Raw genomic sequence first — 11886 nt, 5'->3', positions numbered from 1 at the left:
AGATCACTTTGCTGTTTTTAAGGATCTACTACAACATCGCTTGTCAAAGAATTTGTATATGACAGGAGCGAGCTGCTGTTTTTTTTTTTTTTTTTAGCACCTACTGCCAAAACACTAGTCCCAGGTCCTCTTGTATAATAGGAACCCTCTGCCATTTTAAGGAGCTACTGCCTAAACACTAGTTGAAGATCCTTGATATGACAAGAGCACTATACTGTTTTTAAACAGGACATATTTTGCTCATTTTCTGCACTTTGTATTTAGTTGTAGACTCCTACAGAGCACCTACTAGCTTTCTAGATCTTCAAGATTTACACCTCTTTCTGCAGTATTTCCATGGACTTCCTGCTTCTGAACCAAACAGTTTGTTTAATCAGGTCCTCCTCTAGGTACACACACTCCTGAGTGCTCCCGAGGACTTCTGGATATGTAGGTCCGCATTTACTGAGTGCAGGTAATCTGCAGCCCTTATAAAGAAGTCTGGATTGCAGTGACATCAGCAGAAGTTGGTGTTAGAATAAATGTAAAACCGAGCGTGCAGATTCACCAAAAATGTCTTTCAGGGCTTGTCTTTCAAACCTCATTATTATTATTATCCTGTTTAACACGGGAATACAACATTGTAACAACATCTATAGGTCATAAGAGGGGAAAAAGCATAATAGGTCGCCTTTAAGGACCCACTGCAATAAACAAGTCAAAGATTCTCTATATACGTCAGGAGAACTCTGCTGTTTTTAAGAAAATACTCCAAAAAAACATGGCTCCAAGAGCCTCTACATGACACAAGTGGTATGTTGGTTCTGAGAACCTATAGCCCCCCAAAAAATAGTCAAACATCCAGTTAATGATAGTAGCACTCTGCTGTTTTTAAGAAGCAACTGCAAAAAGACAGTAGCACTTTTCTTTTTTCATATAGATAATTTCAACTTTTTATCTCATAATTCTGACATTTCGTCTCATAATTTTGACTTTATATTTCATAATTGTGACTTTTTGATCTCATAATTCTTACTTTTTATTGTGATTCATTGTGATTTTTTCATTTCCACTGAAAAAAAAGCCTAGAAAACACAAAAACCAAGAGACTACCTTCTTTGGGGCAGTAACGTGTCAAATAGTGCCCAAAATAAAACATTCCAAAACAGCAATAATACACGTGCTGTAACCTCCCTGCCCTTTTTTTACACAAAATACAGAGCAGATAGCGGTGCATTGCTGATGGATGCTTCAGCTCAGCAGATTGTCCATGCAAGACGTTCCATCTAACTGAGCTGACATCTTCAAAAAAAGCTGCGCGGGCGATTAATCCATCCACCACACGGGCCGCACCAAATCAACAAGATGCACTAACGACTAACAATAGCGAGCGTCCTCTATTGTTATTCAAACCATGTTCCAGCTATGGGGACAAAACATAAAAAAATTCAATATGTCATAAAAAATAAAAAAGTAAACACTTTTCCCGGCGAGGACACACATTTGCAGCCTTTAAAAAAATAAAGAACACCCTACCACCAGCGGGCACATCATTTCATTATAACACACCGTCCTTCTAGTGTGATGCCAATGAATGTAGAAATAATTGTACTTGACTGGGGAAAAAGGGTCAAATGTATAATCTGCTTCCAGTAATTAAATCTCAGCAGTGGGAAAATTGTGTTAAAAGCATTTCTTTTCCTTATAGGGAACAACCAGGCGCAAACATGCATCAATATGTGATGCAATTTCATAGCTGCAGGTGTGCACAATAGGGTGAGGGGGCCGATGTCTGCATGCACTTCTCAGATGGATTACACCATCTTTTTTTCATCTCTGGGATGAAAAGTACACTGCAGATTTCATGTTAAAAGCAAGCACAGCTTTTCAGCTGTCTGCACCCATCTTGCTGGAGAAAAACACTTTCAAGTGAAATGACGATTTTGATGCATTTTACAGTGGAACCTCTTAGGTCTTTGGTGTCTATTTGTAGCGAGTACCTTGTTTTTTTTATTATTTTTTTTATTATGTTTCAAAAGATGAACAAAACTGAGGTCAATCAGCATCCTGGAATTGTCACTTATATAATTTGGGCTTTACAAATGACTTCCCAATACAATGTACAGAATCGGCATAACACCAGTAAAACCGTTCCCCAGGCTAATCTTCTTCTCTCGACATTTTCCTCCCTCAAGTGTAACATTTATATCAGACTTTGTTTCTGCATTTTCAAGCCCCGATTTTTTTTAAATAACAGGATTTATTCCTCTGCATGAGTAAATGTGACAAAAGGCAGCTGGATATGTGCTCCCTTCTTGACAGTGAATCTATTTAGGGCAACATCTGCTGTTCTCTCACATCTTTAATTGAGGGAGGACTTTGACGATAGACGCATGGGCAGGCGGGCGGGCAGGCGGACATCACGTCATTGATACCCCAGTGTAAACTGTGACTGGCTTGACTTCTATCTGAACCTGAGATATTGCGAACAGCAAAACACAAACGGATGCTAAGCATTTTTTATGGGCCTGTGAAGGGCACGCTGTCGAAAAAGCAACTATGAAAAAACTAAAAGCTGTAGAAGAGTTGATGCTAAAAACTATTAAGTCTACACATACACAATACACATATAGCTGATGAATAAACTGGAATAAAATATAGCAACTTTTCATCAATCCATGTTAATTTCAGACTTAAAATAATGGACCGATTTAAGCCCCTCCCATTTCAGTTTAACCATGCCCACTCCCAGTCCATGCCATGGCCATATTTGAGAAAATTGCACCCACGTCCACATGTTTATGCCTCGCCAGATACAGATAATTTAGATGGATGAACAGATACAGACGTACTGGCTCGTCCCTACTAAACAGTTCCATAGGGACTCACAGGTAAGCCACTAGCAGATGCTAACTTACTTCTACAAGTGCTAAAAGAGAATAGGTTGCTAGCTGGATTGTCTAAATGGCCAGTGGGGTGGCCGGACAGTGATCAGGGGTGGCTATGGCCACTCTAAAGCTCTTCCACTGCTTTTGAACTCTCTACTAAAGTAATGTTCTGCAACAGAGAACCACATTTGTCAAAATGGTCCTCTAGACATGGGGGTGGCCACTAGGGTGGCCGGAGAGAGACCACTCCTGGCATAAAAAATGCTAACACAGACTGATAAACCACTATGTTCTGCAACAGAGAACCACATTTGTCAAAATTGTTGTCTAGACATGGGGGTGGCCACTGGGGTGGCCGGAGAGTGACCAGGGGTGGCTATGGCCACCCTAAAGCTCTTCCACTGCTTTTGAACTCTCTACTAAACTCATGTTCAGCAAAAGAGAACCGCATTTGTCAAAATGGTCCTCTAGACATGGGGGTGGCCACTGGGGTGGCCGGAGAGTGACTACCTCTGGCATAAAAATTGCTAACACAGACTGATAAACCACGAACAGAGGTTAATTTAGTCCAAACAGATGCTAACAAACCACTAGTAGAGGATAGCAACACAAACAGAAATGTAAAATATTAATGGCTGACGCTGCCAACAGTGAATGATGCTACTCATTAATGCTAACAGAGGTAACTACAGCAGGGGCTACCGGTGGCCAATAAACTACTAAAAAAGGTTAAGTTGCTAACAGTCAAAGCTAACAGACTGCTAACAGTCGTCACTACTAATCTTACCATTGCTAACATCGACTAATAGCAGAGATTTGGTTACTAAAAGAAGCACACATTTAACAGAGAATGTGATGTGAGAATGAGATGTGCTATTTTTGCATACCAAGAAATGTTCTGGGAATAATCAATTAGGTTAATATTTATTTAGAGCCTTGTGTCAACTGTCAACTTTTTTTTCTTAATCCGGGCTGATCTCCTTTTTGTATTGTGCCAGCTGACTAGGACGTCTTAGCATAAGTTTGGAGATTTATGGCTCAGTCTGAGCCTTACTGAGCTTACTGTACTGCATGTGTTAAGGCTTGCAATGATTCTTTATCTTGTTTTGCCCATTTTCTGTAAAATAGAACTTTGGAAGTAAAGCCGTGTAGAGAAGGGGCTCAAACACACGGCCCGCGGGCCAGATGTGGCCCGCAGGACACTAGTTTGAGGCCCCCGCCTTGATATGAAAGTTTACTGTTAGTGCGGCCCACGCAAGTTTGATATGGATGCTGTATGGTATCATGTACCCAGAAAAAAAATATTACGTTTGATTAATGTTCATGTTAAAGGTTAAATAACTGTGAATAGTTATCCTCCCTATCCGTGTGGAAGTGGTAAGTTTTTGGCTATTTAAGTTTAAAGGAAATAACTTGAAGGCTACCGTTTAGGTCGCTAGCTCTCTAGTTTGCGAGTTAGCATGTGTCTCAAGACCCTGCAGTTGCGCAATATGTTGTAAATAAAAAGAGCATAAATGTGACTATAGTCGTGTTTTGTCATGTCTACAGGGCTCTAATAATGCTTTGTTCATTTTAATCTGAAAAAAATAATTTGTCTACCCACCAACTATATGTGGTTTCTTAAGTTGTTATTATTATTTATTATTATTATATTTATTTATTACTGATTGATTGATTTTCTTTATTCTTGATTTGTTTATTTATTTTTCATCTAATTTTGTGCAGAAAAATATATCTCAAAGATATTTGAGAACAGTGGAATGTTTTATCAGAGCTTTTATTGTAGAAAATTGGAACCAAATATTTTGGTTATATATTTGGTTTATTTTGTATATTTTTCTGTTTTTAATAAATGTGTTGTTGTTTTTTTTGGAAAACCTGATGCGGCCCAGCCTTGCCCAGACCCTAGGTCCAGTGGCCCCCAGGTAAATTGAGTTTGAGACCCCTGGTGTAGAGTGAGCCTATGCAAGAAAGGATAGACTTTTAATGGGCAGTGAAGGAGGACGGTGGGTGATGTCTCAAGCTGAGGTTGGACAGCTCGTTGTCGTCGCAACAAAGATTGCTGAGCTGATGGAAGAACTGCAGACCACTCCAGAAAAAGTACTGACTATACAGACTATTTCTCAGCATCCTGTGCAGAAAAAAAACCTACTGTTTAGAATTAAAGCTTTAGACTCCAAATAGTACTGGTCGTAAAGTGCAAGTTAGATTTGATCAGGTGTGAAATAAATGCTTGGCTAACTACCCACGCATTCTCAGGAAAAGCTCAGCAGAATGGATTTTGCTCTTACAGCGCCCTTCTCCCTCTGAATTTCTGAAATTTGATTTGCACCCAGAGGACAGCAATGGCCGGCTCCCAGGCTGGATGATTAAGGCCAGGTAGTGTCCAGGGTTTAAGCAGGCTGACCAGCAGGCAAGTCATATTATTCAAGGGCTGAAACACCTCAGTGCACTTCAATCAGTTTGGGCCGTGGAGGTTCATGCAAGCTGAGTGTGCATTCCTGCCGTTTGAAGCTCATACTGTATCTGCTACAAGAACAGAGCATTTCATTTTTGACTTCAAAGAAACAAGTCTTCAAGCTAGTTGCAGTTTTCAATATAGCAGAAACATCACCAATAGGCTATCGTCCTTGTCCAATGGCAACCACGTACATCTGTCACACTTTAGGTTTTTTTTTTTCTCACAAGTCCAGTACAGTCAAACCTCGGTTTTTGTACAACCCACTTTTCATATGATTCAGTTTTCGCACATAACAAACTAGCCACTTTACCCTGTACTGTGTCGTTCTGTGAAATAGAGTGCCCAAACAAAGCATGTTGAGTGTGACTGCTAAATAACCCACCATTAGGCCAAACAACGTTCTTTATTCTTTAGAAAAACGTGTTTTGTGTTGATATTTTAGAGCAGGGGTCTCAAACTCAATTTACTTGGGGGCCACTGGAGCTCGGGTCTGGGTGAGACTGGGCCGCATCAGGTTTTCAAAAAAAACCCCAAAAAACGCATTTATTAAAAACAAACATTTTTTAAAAACTTCGCTATGGTTCCGATTTTCTACAAGAAAAGCTCTGATAAAACATTCCACGGTTCTCAAATATCTTACTTTTTATTTTTCTACACAAAATAAGATGAAAAATAAATAAACAAATCAAGAATAAAGAAAATCAATCAATCAGTAATAAATAAATAAATATAATAATAATAATAATAATAATAATAATAATAATAATAATAATAATAATAATAATAATAATAATAATAATAATAATAATAATAATAATAATAATAATAATAATAATAATAATAATAATAATAATAATAACGGCAAATAATAAAAACTTAAGAAACCACATATAGTTGGTGGGTAGACAAATTATTTTTTTTCAGATTAAAATTAACAAAGCATTATTAGAGCCCTGTAGACATGACAAAACACGACTATAGTCACATTTATACTCTTTTTATTTACAACATATTGCGCAACTTCAGGGTCTTGAGACACATGCTAAATCGCAAACTAGAGAGCTAGCAACCTAAACGGTAGCCTTCAAGTTATTTCCTTTAAACTTAAAAGCCAAAAACTTACCACTTCCACGCGGATAGGGAGGATAACTATTAACAGTTATTTAACCTTTAATGAACATTAATGAACATTAATCAAACGTAATAAGTTTTTCTGGGTACATGATACCATACAGCATCCATATCAAACTTGCGCGGGCCGCACTAACATTAAACTTTCATATCAAGGCGGGGGCCTCATACTAGTGTCGCGTGTTTGAGACTCCTTTTTTAGAGTGTCTGAAATGGATTCAATTTGTATTTACATTATTTCCTATGTTTTGGTGCTCTTCTAATAACGAAAACTGAGGTTTCATAAAAACATCCCAAATGTAAATCAATCTACACCCTTTCAGGAGATTTCTGTCAATACACATTTGTCACCCGGAATTACCATAACATAAACGGACCAATGAATTATCTTCAATATTTCAACTTAATTAGCACAAAGTTTATATTTTACGTGTCCAGGATTGGGTGTGCATGGCTTCAAGTCAAATGTATAAGGGAGTACATGACTGCAAAAAGTTTGGGAACCACTGCCATAGGGCATAGGCTGGGATAGGCTCCAGCATACCTTTGTGACCCTAATGATGACAAGCGGCATGAATTTGAAATAGCCCTTTTTTTTAATTGGTCGGAGATCAGAGAATGAGCCCGCCCGATCTTTACAGTCGCTATCTTAAAGTGTTTTATTTTTGCAGCTGGCCAGAAACTAAACAAAAACAGAAACTAAACAAGACATTAATGTAAAACATGAAAAATATCGTAAAGTTTTCCTGTAATGCATCGCATCTGAGCAAAGCATTCCATTGGAGGACAAGCAGTATAGAAAATGGATGGATGGATGGTGTTGCAGTGCTGCCTCTGTCCACCAGAGGGAGCCCAGAGGGAGGCTGACATCATTGCAGCTCTTCAGCAGGCACCAATGAGTGCTTTGCTCGGACGCAATGCATTATGGGAAACCTTTAAATAGATTTCTTAGGCACACCTTTTGGGTGTTAAGTTGCTGTGTGATGAGTTTAGTGTTCTTTGTAGAGGAGATGTCATAAGATTAGAACCTATCCATACGTTAGCCGGACCGTTGCACAAGATGCAGGGTTCAAATTAATCAACCAATATAAATAAATTATAATGATTTTTTTTCTGTGAAAAAATGTATGTGAAAGAGATTTATACATGCAATCCAGAAGTTGGCGCCAAGCAACTTCTCCCCAAGCAAGTCAGGGCATTTCATCCTGTCACCCAAGAGTGGCCTGCACCCCAATTTTTTTTTTCAAAAACAGGTCATATATTTGAGTCAATACTTACGAGCCACAAATCTGTTGTCATAAAAGTCATTCATTCATTAATTCATTTTCTACCGCTTTTTCCTCACGAGGGTCGCGGGGGGTGCTGGGGCCTATCCCAGCTGTCTTTGGGCGAGAGGGTGTCGGGGTACACTTTGGACTGGTCGCCAGCCAATCACAGGGCACATATACGTAGACAAACAACCATTCACACTCACATTCATACCTATGGACAATTTGGAGTCGCCAATTAACCTAGCATGTTTTTGGAATGTGGGAGGAAACCGGAGTACCCGGAGAAAACCCACGCATGCACGGGGAGAAAATGCAAACTCCACACAGAGTTGGCCGAGGGTGGAATTGAACCCTGGTTTCCTCGCTGTGAGGTCTGCGCGCTAACCACTAGACCGCCGTGCCGCCTCATAAAAGTCAAAATGACTTTAAAAAAAAGGTTCATACAGTAGTTTCTGATGCCTTTATTAATGGTTCAATCAATAAGTTATTAAAGGGGGTTTTCTTTACACCCTGGCAGCCCATATTTGTTCTGATTAATGAATAACAAGTGAATTATAAATGAATCAAAATGAAATAAACGAGTCAAAAGCAATTATCCTGAGCTAACGATTTGTTGGACGAGAGCCTATACATACATAACCAAACAGAGCCTGTTCATTCAAGGATGCCTTTCATCCTAAAAAGCTATAAAATAACACGATAAATGAAAGCTTTTTTGGACTTGTAAAGGTGTGGCCCGCAATTCAGAGAATTGTTGTTGGAGTTACCATGCATTGTTGCAATGCTTGTTAAAAGGGTCAAAAGGGACATATCTATTACCACAGTCACACTTGAGTGGGTCAAAAAAAGCATGGCAGCTTATTGTGCTGGGCTGGAGCATCATCAGTTGGCTGGAACCAAGAGCTACGGAAGGGATGTTTTCATTTCAACCACTTGCTTTCATAGCTTGGAAGACCCATACTGCCATCTACTGACTTTATGGGTCATTAGCATTTATAAATATACAGTACATTAATTTGCTTTTAGACAGTATAATCTCAGTTTGAATGTTGATATCAACAATCAATACTTAAGCATGTCCAAAACTAATAAAACTATAACCATTTATTGTTAAAAAAAAAAACTATCCTGAAATGGAAATCCTTAATTAGCAGCATCATAACGTACAAAACTGTATGACGGCTCTTCTCTATATTTGCCATCTTTGTCGGCTGCTGACATCTAGCTGGCACACAAGGTTACAACACATCATAGCTCAACACAAATCACATGCTCACGTAATCACAGTTGTCTCCAAAAACAGATGGAGGCAATAATACAACACCCTGCGTATGAAAAACCCATCATTTCATTTAAATACTTCTATTTCTCCAATTTATTGAAGCAGGTGGTAATTTATGACAGCGTGCTCAATGATTCCAGCTGCCAGGAGCCAAAACAAGGGGAGCCTGAACATGTATAGATCATTGTTCATCAACCAGTATAGCGTGCATAATATTCTCTTTGGCAGATTATTTTGTTTTGACGTGATTTAGCATGCAGCTTGAAGCATCACCTGCTAAAACAAAGCTAAGTTAAGCTGTTAAACAGGCCACAGACCAAGCCACGCATGTCCAAACATCATTAAAAAGTCTGTTCGCTCAAGTTAATAGTGAGGTTAAATGAGACTATGCACTATGAAGCATTAATGAGCTAAAGTATTACTGAAATTCAGTGCAAACAATATGTGTGGGATAGGTACCAGGACTGACTTGCAACGACGAGTGAGTCCTTAATGAGAGTGACCTCTGAGCAACATCATTTTTACTCTTTAAACATCTGGTAGATTGAAATACGACCTTTAGAGTGGGTAATTTTCACGTGTCTGCTCGTTTGGCGCTGCTGACGGGATTAGAGGGGACGATTATTCCATTAACTTATGTGACACGTCCTGAGGATGAACAGTTAATGTACTGCGTCTCCGTGTATACATAAATAATTCATCATCATTAATTGCAACCATTGCACGACTGTACCGTGTCACATTTGAAATAGGATGGGGATCTCGAGTCTTGGCTTTAAAGCAAAACTGGAGATATAACATTTAACTATAACTGTGAAACCAAAACTGGGCTATTGGAGTTCAACCAGAAAAATAAATGTATTTTGCTTTTTCTTTGGCTTTTTTGTCTGTATATGAGGGTAGCACTAATAGCAAAAGGGGAAAGTGTGCAAATAACCGTAGAAGAAAGTGTCTGGCTGGCAACCTACCATAAAATATAGTAAGAAATAATCTGTCTGCTCTCTATTATAGTGTATATTTAATGATTTTAAAAAATTGCTGCAATGAGAGTCACTTTTGGACAAAAAATTTCATTTGGTGGATACATTGTAGTCATCATTTTGAGTTTTTTGATTTTGTTGCTGCAAGCAATTTCAATTATTATACACATTTTTGTTTTATTATATGTATTTTTATACACCTAAATGTACATGCTGGAGCCTATCCCAGCTGTCTTCGGGCGAGAGGCAGGGCACACCCCGTAATGGTTGCCAGGTTTTACTTATTTCATTCATTCATTCATTCATTCATTCATTCATTTTCTAGCGCTTTTCCTCACAAGGGTCGTGGGGGGTGCTGGAGCCTATCCCAGCTGTCTTGGGGCGAGAGGCAGGGCACACCCCGGACTGGTTGCCAGGTTTTACTTATTTCATTCATTCATTCATTTTCTACCGCTTTTCCTCACAAGGGTCGCGGGGGGTGTTGGAGCCTATCCCAGCTGTCTTGGGGCGAGAGGCGGGGTACAACCTGGACTGGTCGCCAGCCAATCACAGGGCACATATAGACAAACAACCATTCACACTCACATTCATACCTATGGACAATTTGGAGTGGCCAATTAACCTAGCATGTTTTTGGGATGTGGGAGGAAACCGGAGTACCCGGAGAAAACCCACGCATGCACGGGGAGAACATGCAATCTCAGTTGACCGAGGGTGGAATTGAACCCTGGTCTCTTTTACTTATTTCATTTTTTGTTATTATTTAGTGATGAACCTGAATTGTTTTGAAATATGAATTTGGAAGTCAACACAAATTTAAGCTATGTGCTTTGCTGTGCTATTTGTCTGCATTTACAGGATGTTTATACTGTATTCCCTTTGTGTGTGTGTGTCTGTGACCAGACGGGGGGTCAATGCCCTTTTCAGAGAGCTACTGTATCTTCTAACAAACACTGACAGCCTTTTAGAGACCACTTACTGATTTTCATCAGTTTTTCATCAAGACAAAGTCACTCAGTCAAACAAGTGATCAAATCATTGTCCCGAGACTGATCCAAAAAAAGCACACAAAATCAATATGTCCCTCGTGAAGATGCATATTTGAGGTATTCTGCTTTGAAACATGCTATCTACTATGAGCACCGCTTAAATGTTATGTACTGGTATGTTATTTTCTATACAGGAGTAATAAACCTTTGTTGGGATCTTCCTGGTGATTATGTAGTACTTTACAAAGGTCCTAAAAACTATCAGCAGACAAATTAAAATACTAGGATTACCAATAATACATTTTCTTTCAAACCTCAGTTTTATCCATCCTTTTTCTATGCCGCTTGTCCTCCTTAGAGGCGCAGGGGTATGCTGGAGCCTATCCCAGCGGATTTTGGGCAAGAGGCCTCATAGTACATCCTGGACTGGTCAGTGCACATATAGACAATCATTCAACTATGGGTAATTTAGAGTCGCCAATGAACCTAACATGCATGTTTTTGGAATGTGGGAGGAAGTCAGAGTACCTGGAGAAAACGCAGAGAACCTGCTCACAGAGATGCCCAAACAGAGATTTGAACACAGATCTTCACATACTAACCACAAGGCCACTATGCGGCCCTTTTCAGTTTCATATGTTGATAATATGTTGATGTTCATAATTGTATTATAGTAGCTGGATGAAAAAAAAACGAGTACAGTAAGCATTGTGAATGAAGGACTGGGATGTGGACATGAGGGATATTTCAATGGTCCTCTGTCGTAGTGACAAAACAGTCAAACATTTTGACTTGTGGTCCTTACACAGTACCCAAGGGACGATGCATTTGGGGCACTGACAATTTATATGGGAAAATAAAGAACAAAGAGTGTTGAGTCTGCTCTGTTTCAGGAAATGGGCCAA

General features: G+C 39.3%; 1 protein-coding gene across 2 annotated transcripts in view; it reads right to left on the bottom strand.

Moving 5' to 3' along the window:
• LOC131140011 (uncharacterized) overlaps positions 1 to 11886 on the bottom strand; it is a 181455-nt gene that overhangs the window by 69854 nt on the left and 99715 nt on the right. The gene's annotated exons all lie outside the window — the stretch shown is intronic.

This window comes from Doryrhamphus excisus, chromosome 13, assembly GCF_030265055.1.
Source record: "Doryrhamphus excisus isolate RoL2022-K1 chromosome 13, RoL_Dexc_1.0, whole genome shotgun sequence".
Lineage (NCBI taxonomy): Eukaryota > Metazoa > Chordata > Actinopteri > Syngnathiformes > Syngnathidae > Doryrhamphus > Doryrhamphus excisus.
This window is presented reverse-complemented; position numbering and strand designations above follow the sequence as displayed.